Source organism: Apteryx rowi, unplaced genomic scaffold, assembly GCF_003343035.1.
Source record: "Apteryx rowi isolate R43461 unplaced genomic scaffold, aptRow1 scaffold_574, whole genome shotgun sequence".
Taxonomy (NCBI): domain Eukaryota; kingdom Metazoa; phylum Chordata; class Aves; order Apterygiformes; family Apterygidae; genus Apteryx; species Apteryx rowi.
Genome location: NW_020450843.1, coordinates 230,607 through 244,600, shown reverse-complemented (window position 1 = coordinate 244,600; position 13,994 = coordinate 230,607). Strand labels below are relative to the sequence as shown.

At 42.5% G+C, this 13,994-nt stretch overlaps 1 protein-coding gene across 8 annotated transcripts in view; it reads left to right on the top strand.

Moving 5' to 3' along the window:
- The window catches only part of NR1H3 (nuclear receptor subfamily 1 group H member 3), a 29,597-nt gene that overhangs the window by 1,533 nt on the left and 14,070 nt on the right, over positions 1-13,994 (top strand). For 2 of the 8 annotated variants that reach the window (XM_026082375.1, XM_026082374.1), the window contains exons 1-4: positions 6,878-7,024; positions 9,445-9,665; positions 11,826-11,940; positions 12,585-12,724. The exons of 1 other annotated variant lie outside the window; for it this stretch is intronic. The gene's annotated coding sequence lies outside the window, so the exon portion shown is untranslated. Of the gene's footprint in view, positions 1-6,869; positions 7,025-9,444; positions 9,666-11,825; positions 11,941-12,584; positions 12,725-12,763; positions 12,784-13,994 lie in introns of those variants that run through there. 5 more of the 8 variants (XM_026082368.1, XM_026082367.1, XM_026082369.1 and 2 more) reach the window with 5 other exon arrangements.

Here is a 13,994-nt window from a genome sequence, read left to right as displayed (position 1 = left end):
TCCAATACTGAGTCACACTGCTGACTAACCATTTGGCTCACTTGTGTGTCAGACATTTTCTGGCTAGGACTGCAGATTATGATTGTCTATTGGGAATACTGAGCAGCAAAGCTGAGGGCACTTTCTGAGGTATTTGGAATATCTGCTGTTTCCCAGGTGTCAGGGAGAAGTCTATATTTGAGGAAAGATGGAAGGAAAAGGAAAGAGCTGTTTTTTACTTCCTTTAGTGATTGGTGAGCTTGGTATTAATCAAGGCATAAACCCTCTGTCAAGATAGTAACAGAAAAATTCTTTTTCCATTCCCATGAGGGAAGCAATTCTGTTTTGAAAATTCTGTTTTGAAGATTTCAGTTAAGTGTCACTGAGCTCAACCCTTGTTTCCTTTGGGTTGTGGAAAGAAGACATTGGACACAGCACAGATTGTGCCAGCACCAGCTGGAACTTGGCCTTGCTGCACTTCTGCGCTATGGCACCAATAGCACATTTACCAGAAGACTCCTGCTACAGAAAAACTTGCAGAGCAGACTATCTGTGTGACTTCTGAGGTAATCCATTTTTTAAGTATAGTATTGAGGTCAGTAATACTTCTTTCTCATATCCGCTTATGCACATGCATCAGTCTTCACAGAGGAAGGCCAACTGTTGGAAAAGAAAAGTAGGGGATAAAACACCACCCAGCCCCACCCCTGGAAAAAGGGCAACAAACCCAAAGCAGAGTCTCTAGTAAGGTGGGATATGGGACATTCTGGAACTGCTCAGGAGCGAGCTCTGTAGCTGCCTGAGGCACCTACAGCTACTCGTACTCTGAAAGGATGCGAGGAGAAGTACTATAGCAGGGAACTATATATATATATTGCCTACCTTTAAAAATAAATAAATAATAATAATACTAAGAGGCAGGAAAATTTATCAATGAATTTGCATGTCCTGGCTATGTGCCTTGGGTTACTGCTGTTCCAATTACTGCTGCTGCAGCTCTCTGGGCCTTGTCAGCATGTTCCCCTTACCAGCTGGCTGTGCAGCGAGGAGGCAGACGGTATGCAGAAGAACCGGCATGCAGCTGCAGAAGTAAGGAATGCAAATTTTCTGTCTTATCCTGATATCACATGTGTAGGAAGAATCATGTTTCCAGTGCATTAGAGTGCGTTTGATTGCTGTTATCTCTGTTCAGATGACTTTTCAAAGCAAGATGTTTTCTCTGGGAATAGTCCTCATAATTGTCAGAGTGCTCATTCTCTGGTAAACAGAATGAATTTTTTTCTTTTCTTTTTTTGTTTTTTTTTTTTGCTATTAGCTCCAATCTTTAGAAATGGCAATGATCTGAGACCACAAAAGTTAGGTCTCTTGTAATTAGATCTGGTCTGTGATTGTATGCCTATCAAGGCTGGCATTTTTTGAAATTTTAAATATTGCATTTGAGGTCTGTAACTGTTGCTATTTTTCACAGATCATCTTCCCATTTGCCCAGGGAAGAACGTAGAGTATAACGTGCTTGTCTTGAATGGGTTGAAGAATGATCCTGCTTTCTGCTCTGGAAGTAGCTGCTGTGAAAGTCTCATTGTCACAGAACTGTAGGTCTTTGCATGATGATAGGAAAGCTTATCTGCTTTTATGTAATTCTTTTTTCCCTCTAAGTAATAAAGTTCACAGATCTGACTATCTTGAAGATAAATGCATGTTTCAGAATTGAGATGAAACCTGACATCCAAAGATCATTTTGTTTCATTGGGGGAAATTGTTCTGCTGGTCTGAAGAAGAATATGGTACTTCTTCCTCACGGTATAGTAATTTGGAATGCAGAATGACATTCCCTTTGCTGTGGAAATTGTCTCAACTGGAAGGAACTTCATCTTAGCAGGGAATTCATGGGAATGCTTCCTGCTGTGAGGTACAGTTCTGCATCTAGGCTGCGAACAGGTTGAACTTGGTTATTAGATCATACTTCTGCTAATATATAAGTATAATCTTTGGCCTAACATTTTCATTGTGGCTACTGCAGCTAGAAGCTGTATTTGCAGTAAATGCTGGTTTGATAGATAGGAATAATATTGTTAAATTAGAAGAGGCCATCCATGTTCTGGCAGATCTTGTGAATTTCTCTGTTAAAAGTAGTATGATGGGTTACTTTAGCACTGCTTTTGTAGTTTTTGATTTGTGACTTCCTGCTTGGGACAAAACACCTTTTTTTTTTTTTTTTTTTTCTTTTTTTCCCCCCTCATTTGTGGAGCATAGAAAAATTCCTTTCTTGTGCCCTTACTAACAAGGAGAGACCTCTGGAGCCAGTGTAGCTTGCATTTTTAGATCTAGAGATCTCAAAACCAGATTTCCTGTAAGACAAAATTACTTGCTTTGAATGTCAAAAAGAAAACCTTACAGTAATAAGCTTGATTGCTGTATCATTTTATAAAGTGAGTTGAAATGTGTACACTGTCAAGCTTTAAGTGTCTCATTTGGGGAGGGCAAAGGCTAACTAAGACAGTGTACAGACAGGCAGGGCCAAAACTTCCCAGCATGTTTAAGGAAGGGGGGGAAAAAAAAACATGTTTGTTTAGTGAGAAGTTGATTGAGAGATGAAGAGAACAATGTCAGAGAATTAGAAATCTAATTCTCATTTTGAACAGACCATAACTGGTGTCTACAGGATTAAGTAGAACTATCTCATGGGATGAGAGGATTGAAGGGATTTCAAAGCTGTGCTGCAGAGACAAGTTGTGTTATATGCATGTAGAAACCTCTGTAGGATGTAAATAAAAGATGTTAGGCGAGTAGCAGGCTGATTGCTAAAGCAGATGATTGACAAGAGAGTAGGTGTCTCTCAACATGTAAGGTTTTCTATTTTGTTTTAAGGTTTTAAAAAAATAATGGGAAATGCACTTGTAAAACTTCTTGAAATGAGCTGGACTTAGAGGTTATATCCTCCCGCTCCCTCAAGAAAGAGGAGCAGTCTTGAATGGCAGATCCTAGCACGACTATGAAAAAAAACAAGGTTAATTGGTTTAAATCAAGACTTCCCACTTGCTGATTTAAATCATTATTAAAATTGGTGATTTAAATAATTCATTTAAGCCTTGTTTTGCATTTGATATTTTCCTGAGAGCAAGGTTTATTCTAACTGGTTAGGTTAATTCATTACTACTTCCTGCTAAACAGGATGATACAGTATATCTACATACGTTTATTTATGCTATTATATCACAATAAATGTTTGCATTAGAAAATGGTCATTTATATTTACTAGATGAATAATTTTTCTTTGACTGGTGCAAAGCTGCATTTAAATAAAAGGTCAAGTTTAAAAATATTCAAAAATAACTTTTTATAGTTGAACTATAATAAAGCACTGGATAGGTAAGAGAAAATATGCGTACTGGAGTGTGTGCCATTAAAACTAACTGATTTATTTTAACCAGGTAGTTATCTATGCTTAGCAAAATGAACTGTTTGTTTTTGGTCATCATGTCCTTTCAGATCTTTGAATGAGCATAACTTATCCTCTCTTGTCTTGTTTTTATTCATAGATTGGAAGAGAGAAACAAATCCCCCCTGCAACTTTTAGTCTTTTTTTTTCTTCTCAGCTTCAGGCAAACCAAACTAAATGATTGAACTGAAGAAACTAGTCTTTCTGCCCTTTTAAGAGAGATGTGATTAATATTTCAATGAATTCTGATTCTGTGGACTTCATGACTTCCCTGAGTTTAGCAGTTATGTTCCTTAAACGTTTCCCAGGACCATGTGCTACTTGGATAGGGTTTTGTTTGTTTGTTTAAATGATTATTTTAGGCCTTACCATAAATTGTCATTATCTTAGAAAATAAATTTAGTGAGGGTAATTTTGAAGTGTGTAAAATCCTATTTAAATAAAAATGTTTAGAATTTAAATAGTCTATTTAAGATTCTTATGAAATGAGGGCAAAGAGGCAGGCTTCTGAAATAGCTCCATGGTGTATCTGTGTTGCCAGGGACATACATGCAGAAATATGGCAGCCCCCCTAGGAGTTTCCCTGTTCTACGTAGGCATAGGTGTGCACACGCAGTGGCTTCTTGAGCACCTACCAGCAGGAACCCATGTGCAAGTGTTTGTGGGCACGTGAAGTTGTACTGTAACAGTCTTGGAGACTTGCTGTGATCGCACTTGCCTTGACATGCATGTGTACACAACACACATGTGTACGCGCACACACACACACTCACCCTCTTGCTATCCTGTGGTCAGCCCTTCTTGCCAGCATGCCTCGGCTTGCACGAGTACTGCCACCGAGGCTGGACAGCTTTTGCGGCTGTGTGCTTGGAGAGGGAAAGAAGCTGTTGTCCTGCCTTCAAATACAAATGCTGCGATTTCAGTCTTCTGCTGATTGACCGCTTCCCACCCTTGGCCATTGTCTGTAGGGGAGGAATAATATTTTGGTCTCTGTGAAAGGGTCAGGAGGAAGTCCAGCAGATAGCTTTTGTCTTTGTAACTGGTGAGGGACACAGACTTGGGCGTCTGCAGGGTCTGGATAGGAAGCCCTAAGGCTGCGATTTAGGGGTTTGTCCATATGGCACACTGCTGGGCAAAGTTGCACTGCTAGACCTTTAAGGAAGGTGCCAGGTCCCCTTCCTCAGCAAAGGAAGAGTGAACTGCTGTTGTGAGGAGTGTTTTAAAATACAAAATAGTGATGAGCTTAAATCATATAATGTAGCTCCTGTATCTAAGTGTGTCTGAGGAGAGGAGGATAACCTTCCTGGGTTATGTGGGACTGGAGAAAAAATTTCCCTTGGTCTCCAGAAAGCTGTCAAGTTGCTATTTGATATCATAGAAATAGAACAGGAGTGGAGAAAAGAGAAACCTTTGCTCGAGGAAAACACAAATTGCTCCCCCTCTGACCTGCACTTGGAGAGCGCTTTCTGTCATGCTGCTTCTTGCAGCAAGTTGGGAGTGAAGGCTCAGGAGAATACAGTAAGCAACCCTGAAGACTTTGTCCTCCCTTGTTTTAGTATTGTCTCCAACTGGTACTCCCTGATACTTGCTCTGGGTGGTGCCTTTTGCAGTGTCCCAGAAACAGCAGGCCATCCCCACCCTTCTCTCCTGATAGGACGATCAGAATAGGAGATCCAGATACCTGTTGGCTTAACTCCATTGCCTGCCCGCACAGTCATACTCACGCTCACATTTTCCAGCACTGATCTTGGGTTTGCAGTTAATTCTGAGAAGTCAGGTGCTGAGCTCTCTGGCAGTATAATATTTTACAGCTCCTACTTGCTTCATACAGACTCTGCCTGAGCATTAGTCTTTGCAGAACCCCTGGCTCGTGATTCTTCTGTGGTCATGTGTGAATCCTGCTATTGGTTTCCTTCTCCTTGTGGCCAGATTGGTCAGGAGTTGGGAAGGACCTGGGCTCCTAGCAGTAGGTTGCTTGTGACAAACCCTGGTAATCTCATAACTGTATTCTTTGTTTTTTTTCCTGTTAGAGCTTTTGTGTAGACTTCCTAATCTGTTCTCAACTGTACTGTCTGGACCATAAAAAAGCATTTGTCTGTTAGCACCTTAAATCTCTTTGTGCCTTGTGGGGGCTCTTTCTGGATGGATAGGGATGAGGTGTCCTGGGTGTTTGGAGATAACCTGCGGGAGTCAGAGGCTCTGCTTTCCCATCTGGTGGGTGTGCTGTGAGTGCAGCCATTTCACTGGCTGGCATTTGAGCAGCAGACTCTGTCCGGCTCTGGACTGTTTTCCAGCTGAGTATTTGTGGTGATGTCAGGCAGTGTGAGAAGGGAACATGACTTGGCAGGACAAAGTCTGCAGAAAGTTCAGCTCCACACTTGGACCAGAGCCTCAGAGGGAATGAGATCTACACACACACATTCTGCTGCACAGACTGTCACACGCCCTCTCACATGCTCCCTTCCTGTCACACAGATCCTCTTTCTCTCATTCTCAGACCTTTAACCCTCCCCTCTTAACTTTCATTGTGTGGATTTACACAGCCAAAAAATCTCTTCTCCTTATTCTTCTGTTATTGTACCTTTTAAATGTTCAGTTGGAATGACCCCCAGAGCAGAAATGGACAGACCATGCAGGCCAGAATCCAGAATAGTAAAGTCAAAAGCAGGGCAAGTTTACCTTGCACAGAACTCTTAATAATCTTTTCTTCTGACCTGTACCCCTACTAGTACGCTAGTCTTTACTCTGTGTTTCCTGGCAGCTCTTCTAATCTCTCTTCTTGCTCTCCTGCAGTCTTCTTGCTCTTCTAGTTTTGGATACATAATTCTACTGCTGCAGGATGGGAATCCTTGCTTCTCTTCTCCAGTTCTTCTATGAGTAGTGTTTGTGAAACCTGCCAAAATAAATTCCAGGTAGTAGATGTGCAGGGAATAGACTAAAATGTAGAAAAGTCGAGCTTATTTTCTTTGAAGCAATTTAAAATCCAATTCCAGTATCCATCTGATTTATTCTTTATATAGGTATTTCTGCAGTATTGTCATTTCTTTGTAACCTCTGTGCTACATCTAGGGATGATATTTCTATGAATGGGCATTGGTACTTTTCCCCGACTGCCCTTAAGGGAATCTTAATGAGTTTCCTGCCTGTTTTGCAATCCAGTACTGAATTTCTCTCTTGCCTGTGAGCAATAGTATTTTTGATTGATGCTTTTAGGTGGGATGGTGCTTGGATACTAAGTGCTATATAGATACATTATAAAAAGGCTGTTTCCCAGAAACAATCCTGTTTCAGTTATGGTGATATGCAGCTTGCTGATGAAAGTACTCTTGGGTGGGAGGAAAGGAGGATCAGAAAAACAAACAAATGGCTGTACAGTAAACAGCCATGTCCTCTCCTTTATTCTACTCTTTCCTCTTTTGCCTCCTGTTCTTCATGCTCTTTTATTTCATAGATGATAGAAGATGGAGAAGACCAGTTCAAAAGAGAAGGTGGTCTGGATGAGGGTCTAGGAGCTGAGGGCTTCTCAGTTCTCTTTCTTCTGGCTCTACTGTGATTCATCTTACAGCTTTGGGGATGTTACCTGCCCTTTGACATCGTGTCTCTCTGGTAAAAAAACACTGCTGTTTCTTATTGCTGCTCTCTCTTTTAGTAGTAGTTGGATACTGACAGTGGGCTGGGGTGTGCTCCTGCTCAGAGGAGTCAACAGCAGTTTGTGATGCCAATGTTGAACAGAGGGACTGAGACAACTGGGGGAAGCTGAGCAGATTTCCTTTTTTCTTGATGCTACATGTGGAAAGCACTTGGCTAGCATAGGCACAGGTCATGAAATTTTATTCCTTGACTTTGTAGAGTTTGGTGGAGATTAAATTATTTCTAAGGAGGCCATCAGGTAAACAGTACTTTGTATTATTGTGTAGTATTACCATTTTCCACATAGAACCGTGCAGGACAAAAACCTGCAGTGCTGTTTTTGTAGGTATAATATAGTGGATTTTCTTATTGGCCAGGGACAGGGTTTGACCCTTTTCCCTGGCATCTTGCCTGTCAGGATGTTACTTTGGATATTCATCCTTGCTTTTCTTCTGTTCTGATCTCTCTCCAGTTTGGAGATGCCATTGGGATGGCATCTCAAATCCACCACGAGTCAGGCGTGTATTCTCTGAAGCAAGGATGTAAAATCTGTGGGACTGAGGGTTGTAAAGAAGGAATGTAGGATCTGAGATAGGATTTTCTTGTGTTCTGTGCCCGTAGTTCTTCACAGTGATTGAGGGGAGAGGCATCGCTAACTCTTTTTTTACTTCTATGAAAGCCCCATCTTAAAAACAGCCTTTTTGTCCCTTGCCAGTTACTGACTGCCATTACCTCCTGTATAGATGACACTGATGGGTATTTCCTGTCTCTTTTCATCTGTGCTCTTTGAGAAGACTAAGGAAACTCTGGGTCTTAAAACCATTATTGAAAAGGATGGCTGGCTATTGCATTTTGGCTAGCTATGTATAATCGTGTAGAACAAGGTACTGATGGCTGAATGAAGCTAGAGAAAGAATCCAGAAAGAAACAGATTCTCTGGGCATGTTTTCTATGCTGCCATGCAGTGGCATTTATAAGGAAGCTAAGGTGGGGCCAGTTCTCATTTTCAACTTTCAAGTAGGATTTGATGAGCTCTCACTGCACTTATGATGTGTAAGAGCAGATCAGCAGCAGGACTAGTGAACTGTTAACATCTCAACTTCATTTTTGCAGGCTGTGGTCTTGCTGATTAGGAGATTATTTCACAGTAGAGATTTTTCTAGGTTTCTTGAACATTTTTCATGTGTGGAGTGTTTTTTTGTTTTGGGGTGGTTTTTTTTGGTCTGGTGGTGTGGTTAGGAGCATGAAAGCATTGCCCCATTGGCCAACAGAGGTGCCCTAGGAAAAAAACAAACACAAACCAAAACCACCTTTGCACAGATACAGTTAGATGTGCAAAGAAAAAATAAAGAAGTCTTACTGATCAGGCAGGTTAATTTGTTTGGGGAAATTGTGTGAGTGGTACGGGTGAAAGAATGCTGTTGCCATTGTGCAGTGCATTCCTGTAGGGAGAATTTGCTATTATAGCTAATGCTGACAAACATATTCTTCTATAGACAAGGTTGCAGACTGGTTACCCTCCTCTCGCCTTCCTCCCATGGAGCTGCACAGAGCTGCCCTTTGCCTCTCTGTTAGGAGGAAGGGGCAGCTGCTCTGCTCTGTGTGTTTCATCTTCCTGGGAGGAGCACAGACAGGATTTTTCCTGTTTGAAGCCCCTGTCAAAGCCCCAATTGTGCTTCCTGCCATCCAAAGGTCAGTGCTGATAGCAGTGCTGATGGCGATGAGCTGGATTCAGAGCTAAACGTTAAGGATTACTGTGATTCACCTACAAACGGCAAGTTCTGCTCATGCTCTTCCCCGCAGGTGCTGCAGGACTCGGTGTTGCTCAGAAGTGGTTGGGCTCTGCCTGCTCCCATGGCGGGACTCTGGCTTCTCAGCTCAGCTTGTTGGACAGAGATGATGAAGGATGACTTGTCATTCTATAAGATAGCTTGGAGGGCAGATGGGGGATGCTATTGCTATAACATCTTCCTTGCTGTGTCCCAGAGCATGCCCTGTTTTTTTCCATTCCTCAGGTAGTTATGCTCTAGATTAACCAGAGGCTCAAAAACTGAGGTGACAGTGCAGTAAAAAGCCTAGGAAGAGTAGAAGGAACTTGTTACCCAGGCCTGGCTTGTGCTGCCCTCCCAAGTCCAGGAGACCTTGTGTTGACGGCCTTTAGAGGAATTTCATGTCAACAAGACCACCTCAGTCTGGACCTCACCTTTTATTCATTCATTCCCATTAATTAACTGGTAAAAAGTCTGTCCTCTTTTACCATTGTGTTGTCCGTCCCTCCCTCCCTCCCTCCGTCAAAGGGACTGATACTTCCATGCAAACAGGAAAAGAGGCAGAGAGAGCCCTGTGTGCAGTGTGAATGAACTCTAGTAACCTCTTCTCCTTTCTCCTCCTTTCAGTTGCAGGACCAAGGACATCTGGCAGTCCAGAGAGAGGGAGGGAGGAAGCAGAAAGGCACAGCCCATTTCAGGATCTTACGTGAACTGAAAGCAGTCACATGCATACTCCCTTTTCCCCTTGCTCCTTCAATTGCCATGGCACCCTTTGATCAGGTAGAAACCAAGAGGTGAAGGCAAAGGCAAAACCTCAACCTTTGACAGACAAAGAAAGAGAGAGACAGGTGAGAGGGGAGGGAGAATTTGCTGCTGGATGAGGCATGTGAACAGAAGAACCAATTTCTTTTTGCAGAACAATTACTGTTGGGGTGAGGGGTTCCTTTGCAGAGCTTGTAGGTTCTTGGGTGGGATTGGAGTCAGCACATTCTCTCTTCATCTGATAGGCAATTTGGAAAGGACTGTTACCAAAACAGGGGGATATCCACAGGCTTTCTAGGAAGGGAACAAATCCTATGCTCTGATGATCATAGACAAGGAATGAGTCTGCTTTTTGATGTGGAACAAAGCAAATATCCTTTGGCTGATTTTGCCTTGGATTATTGTATTCTGTTTCATGTAGTACAGTTGTGCCTTATGACCATAACTCGCTTTGCTAGCTAATCTACAGCAGAGAGAAACTTCTCTTTTGCTTCAGTCCTTTATTCCTTCTTGCCTGGGGTAGAATGGAACTGACTTGGAATTTCTGTTGCTGTCATTGTTCATTTATAATAGCATACTCTCCGTATGTCAAGAGTATGTTAGTCATATCGGCTTCAGATTCATAAATGTCTGCAGCCCTCTTTGCGCCTTTGGTGTAGTATAAGTCTGATTTTGGAAGGAAAATTACAGACACTACTCCCCAGTCTCCCAGCACTCACCATTAGGGTGTTTTTCTGTGATGGCCTAACTTTCCCCTGCTCAGTTTCTTTCTTTCTCTTAGTTGTACTGTCTTTCAGAATAACACCTTCCCCCTCTTTATACACTATTTTTATGCCTTCCTGCTTCTCTTCCCTGTACTCTTTTAACCAAGTTGTACACTCTTGTTTATTTTAGTCTGTTCAGTTGTTAGTCACTTTCTTTGCTGTTCTCTGACCACTGCTATGGCATCCATACCTGAGCAGGGTAGGAGATGTCATGCTGTATGTTGAGGCCAAACTAAAGCCAAGGATGGAGGCACAGCCCAAAGGAAGTCTTTGCAATAAAAGTTGGGTGCTGCAGTGAGAACCCAGGCAAGCTCAGGGAGGCAGCAATCCAAAGGAAGAGGCAAAAGCATGGGCAAAGGCCATGCCAAAACTCTGCAAAGTCACGGGAGACTGATAAGGGAGGTGGCCAGCAGCAGGAATAAGGGCCAGGGTAGGAGGAGGGGAGCTCTAAAACTCACAGCTAGAGAGGCAGAGGTGGGAATAAGAACCTTAACTTGGAGGCAAGAGACCAAAACATGGCTGCCCATCCCCGAGGAGCAGGCTGCAGAGTCAGAAGTAACTGGCAAGACTCTTCTGCATAGTTGGTGGAGGTGGCAACAGCTTGTGAGGCTCACGGGCCAACGCTGTGTGCTTAGGCAACTGGTTGTGATCAGTTGAAGCTTAGTTTGGTAGCAGAGAATGAAAGCAATCAGGAGGCTGCAACTTTTTTGTCAGCTCGAGACCGATGGTGACTTGCAAACTCCTTCCACTTTGTGGATGTCTTTATGCTTCTGAGGGATCAAAATGGATTATGTGATTCCAAACAGGGTCTCTGCACTTCTGTGTACAGAGGGATTTATGGCTGGGGCACAGAGCTAGTCTCTGTTCCTTGAGAGTTACAGAACAGTTCTTTCCCTTCTTAGTAAACATACAGTTCAAAATTACTGTTTATACCAGCCTCATGTACTGCTTTGCACACCTTGCATTTTCATGTTTTGTCCCTCTCATTGACAATCTGGAGTTGATTATTTTTCCTCACAAATTTTAACTGTTTTCTCACGCAATCTCATTTTATTTTCTAAGTGACATATTTACCTAGACTTATTTTTCTGCCCTGAAAGATACAAGTGGCTTTTTTGATGTTATCGTAATTGAAACCTATCATTTACATACTTTCACCCTCTAACACTAGCATCTTCAGCATTTCCTGAGAAATATGATGATGCAGACAGCAAGAAGAAGGAATGAACCAACATGAGCTGGGAATAACCTTTTGTTCCTCTGAGACAACTCTAACGTAGAGCTGAGTTCTTTGGGGAAGTCTGTGAAAATATTCTAATTGCTATGCTGCAGAAGGTGTAGGGAAGAGCACTAAGTCACAAAATACCAGTCAGTCCTTATGAAAGAATTGGAATGGTGGTGTATCTTGAGGGTGCTTTATTTTTTGCTAGTGCCATAGGGTCCTGTAAAATGTCAGTCCTTCAACCCATTTTTTTTTCTCAGCTATTTAGATCTGCGGCCAGCTTTTGTTACCTGAAGCAGCATCACTTGTATGCAAACTGTGCATTTAGATTTCAATGGAGACCCTTGCTCACTGTTTTGACCCCAGTTTTCAGAGGTGGGTTCAGGCTGGATGCTGGTGTGTGTATTGCATATCAGAACATATTTAGATGCCAAAATGCAAAATTATTTCTCTGTTTTAAGTATCTCTGAAAGGCAGCCTTTTCTGTCAGATGCATGTGTTCATTGACAGTGAGTTTGTTAGGCCCACACGCAAAGGCACAGTGCTGTTGACACAGATGTTGACACGTGAGCACAGTCATGTTAACACATGTACACACATGGAAGGTCTCTTCTGATGCAGACAGGCTGCAAAGTGCTTCAGCTGGGGCTGGATTAGGACTCTGAAATGAGGATACAGGGTGAGACAAGGCCATTGCTGGAGGAGATAGTGAAGGTTTCTGGACAGTTAGCATGAGCTGCAAGAGCCAGGGCTGCCACCTCTAGTCTCTGTTACAGTATTTTCTGTTGTAAGAGTGCTGATCTTGAGACCATTGGTCTCTGGGTTGTTCAGTTGTTTCAGAAAAGGAAGAGAGGGGGAAGAAAAGAAGCAGGGAGAAACTGATAGCAACAATTTTCAGAAGCGCTCAGTGTCTCATTTGAGATGTGACAAAGGCTGACAGAGAATTGCTTCCTTCAGCCTTTCATCTATATTTGCTTCCTCATTACAGTCTGTCTGCTCACYAGGTTCCTCTGTTCTAGATGCTGCATTTGAGAGAAGAGATTGCCCCATCTTTTGTCATTTGGCCAGCTCTGGTTTCTAAAACTTACAGTGAGAGTTGAGACAGGCAGTGGAGGCAGCACAGCAGATTATATCAAGAAGACAGCGTTCCCTCTTGCAGGTACAGCTTGCATCATCCTTCTCCATCTTCAGTTGAAAAGGTGGTGCAAATAGGGACAGGTAAACCTCTAATAACATGATTTTTAATACAAAACCCAAGATTTTTGTCCATTTGAAAACATCTCTCCTAAATTTCTGTGCAAACTGACCCCTGGTCTAGTCATACAGCCTCTCATCTGTGTGCCTTTGGATAAAATGCTTGTTTAGTTTTCTTACTTAGCACTAGACTGCTACTGTTTGCAGTTAGGTCAGTTGTCCACAACCTGAAACTATTACTGGATCTACAAAACTAAAAAGTGCTGTGTCTTAGGAAAGGCCTTGAGTCTTCTCTGCTCTGAGCTGGCCCATTCTGTTTTGGGAAGGGTAGAGGCTGGTGCATGAAGTAGAAACATGTGGGTTGGTTTCAGAGCACGAGGATAGTGGCTGATACGCCTTACCCCTTGCTATGTCCTGGGAGTGTGCACATATTTATACTCCCCTCTCTACTGGTGACTGCAGACTAGTCACACATAGCCAGGAAGTCTGTAGTCTCTTCCTTAGAAACTCCTCTTTGGGCTCCAGATGTCCTTCTGACAGCAAGTTTCACTCTTGCAATGTCAGTTGTGGTTGTGTGTGGATGATAGTTTTGAAATCCCATCAGCCTGTACCCTGTACCTTTGTTTTCGCAACTCGTGGCTGGGCTGAGATGGGACTGGGTCACTGACTGACTTGGAGGCAGCAGGGCCGGAGCACCATCATTCAGTCCCTCAGCTGGAGATTCAAACTTATGCTTTGAAAAAGCACTGCAGTACTGCTGGTAGTGTTTCATTCTTCACAGTAATTAATGTCTGAATGAATCTTTTGCGTGGTTTAAAGGAATGTGGAGATGCACTCAGTCAGTACGCGTAGCTTTGTGTTTCACACTCAGACATGCCCAGAGACATCTGATATCTGCATCAGTGAGGAGACTACATGGGATTAAGAAAAAACAGCAGGTTTGAGTTTGTTTCATTCAAGTTCCCATCTCCAGCTGTCATTCTGTACCTTTCTGAGGCCTTCAGTTGCTGCAGGATTTACTATGAAGATGCTTTTTTTTTTTTTTTTTTTATTTTGTTTTTTTCTTTTTTTTTTTAATGGCATGATATGTATGTTTGCTGAGACTTTGTCTGTGGCATGAATGAGGGATATGCAGGAGATCGGATGAGCACAGGTTTGTGTTCCAGTCACCTCTAGATCTCGTTTGTCGTCTTCTGCTTGAAAAAAAAAAAAAAAAAAAAAAGGGAGATATTTTA